We start from the raw sequence: 1,939 nt of genomic DNA, 5'->3' as shown, positions 1-1,939 counted from the left end.
GTCCACACGAAACTGGGCCCAGCGGCCGTGGAAGCCGCTCTGTGACGAGTCTGATCGGCATGAAGCCACGTTTCCTCTTTCGAGGTCTTTTTATTTTTTTCCGGCCCATGTTTTGGTTCGTTGAGGTATAGTCTGCGGATGATGAAGCTCGCCCTTTACAATGTTCGGCGTGCAGTCATTTAACCGTAGTGAAGACAGAACAGTTCCGTGGACCCCGCACACCCGCTCCCGCCCCTGGGCCCCTGCGGCGTCAAATCCTCCCCCTCCCCAGCCCCGGGAACGCCTGGCCTCCCCTGCTTCCCTCACGATGGTGCTGCCTCTTCCGGGGTGTCAGCCCAGCAGCTTCAGACACCGTGCAGCCCCTGCCTCTGACTCGTCTCGCGTAGAAAGACGCGTCACGGGGTGGTCGCCAGCACCTCAGCCCCTTCCAGGGCTGCGTGTGTGCTGCGGCCTGGCCGCACTGCGGGCTGTTGGTGCGTTTCCCCGTTGAAAGGCATCTGGCTTTTTCCCAGGTTGGAGTAATTATGGATAAGGCTGCCATAAACATCCGTGTACGAGTGTTTTTTTTAATACTGAAACTTTGTGTATTTTTTCCTAGTTTTATTGAGAAATGATTGACGGCCATCCCTGTGTAAGTTTAAGGCATACGGCGGATGGTTTGATTGATATATTGTGAAATGGGTGCGACAGTAGATTCAGCCAGCAGCCATCTTCTCCTACAGATACAAGAAAAAGAAGTAAAGAAAAAAGGTAAAAATAAAGTCTTCCTTGCAATGAGAACTCAGGATCTGCTCTTTGCAACTCTCCCCACATCACGGCAGCGTGAGCCGTGGTTTTCATGCCGTGCGCTGCGTCCCTAATCCTTACTCATCTTTGATAGCTGGCAGTGTGTGCCTTTTGATCCGTGCAATCTAAAAACCCCAAACTCATAGAAAAAGAGATCCGACGCGTGGTTACCAGAGGAGGAAGTTGGGGGAGGGGGAGGTGGAGATACACAGACAGGTTTTTATTTATTCAGATATCGGGGAGTGGGGTTGCTGGATCGTAAGATAAGTGGATGCTCAACTTCATGAGAAAATGCCTGATATCTTCCGTGACTGAACCGTCGTGCGTCTCTGCCAGATAATTTTAGCCATTTCAGTGGGTTAATACTTTTCCAGGGGTATTTCAGCGAGGTTCTGATTTGCTTTTCCCTAGTGACTAGTGATGTGGACACCCTTTCACGGGTTTATTGACCACTTGTGTGTCCTCGGTGGTGACGTGGCTGTTCGTCAGGGTTGTTCTGAAGGAAGCCTCTTAAAGTCATGGATCGGTTCTCTCTTAAGCTCCTGTGAAGCTTGTTAAATGCTGCCTTCTGGGCTCCACAACAGACCTGCTAAATCGGGGGTCCCCAGCCCCTGGGTCATGGACCGGCATTGGTCCGTGTCCTGTCAGGAACCGGGCAGCACAGCAGGAGGTGAGCAAAGCTTCACCTGTGTTTGCAGCTGCCCCCAGCGCCGGCATCACCGCCTCAGCTCCGCCTCAGATCATCAGGCATCAGATTCTCATAGGAGCACCGGTTCCTGGGGCCAGAAAGGTTGGGGATCGCTGCCCCAGGGAAGCAAGGCGAGCGATCCTAGAGGGCTTCGGAAGGTCCAGTCTGTCCGTGTTTGCCACCCGCTGCCCTCTGGCCATCCTGAAGGCTGTAGGCCTGGGTTTTTAGCGGGAGCTGCCAAGCTAAGCTCTCTCTTTTCACCATCATGTTTATCCCTCACGACGGCCCTCTGAGATGGGATCGTCCGCATCTCATAAGTGAGAAGACTCTTTACAGAAAGAAGCTACGTCATTGCCCAAGGTCATACAGCCAGGCGGCAAGGCACCTGGGATTCGACCCCGAGAATTCTGGCAGAAGTTCTCGGCCCCATCCTTCCCCGTAGGCAGCGTGCGGCAGTCCGCGCCG

This window comes from Pteropus alecto, unplaced genomic scaffold, assembly GCF_000325575.1.
Source record: "Pteropus alecto unplaced genomic scaffold, ASM32557v1 scaffold101, whole genome shotgun sequence".
In the NCBI taxonomy this organism is placed as follows: domain Eukaryota; kingdom Metazoa; phylum Chordata; class Mammalia; order Chiroptera; family Pteropodidae; genus Pteropus; species Pteropus alecto.
Note: the sequence above shows the minus strand (reverse complement) of the source record.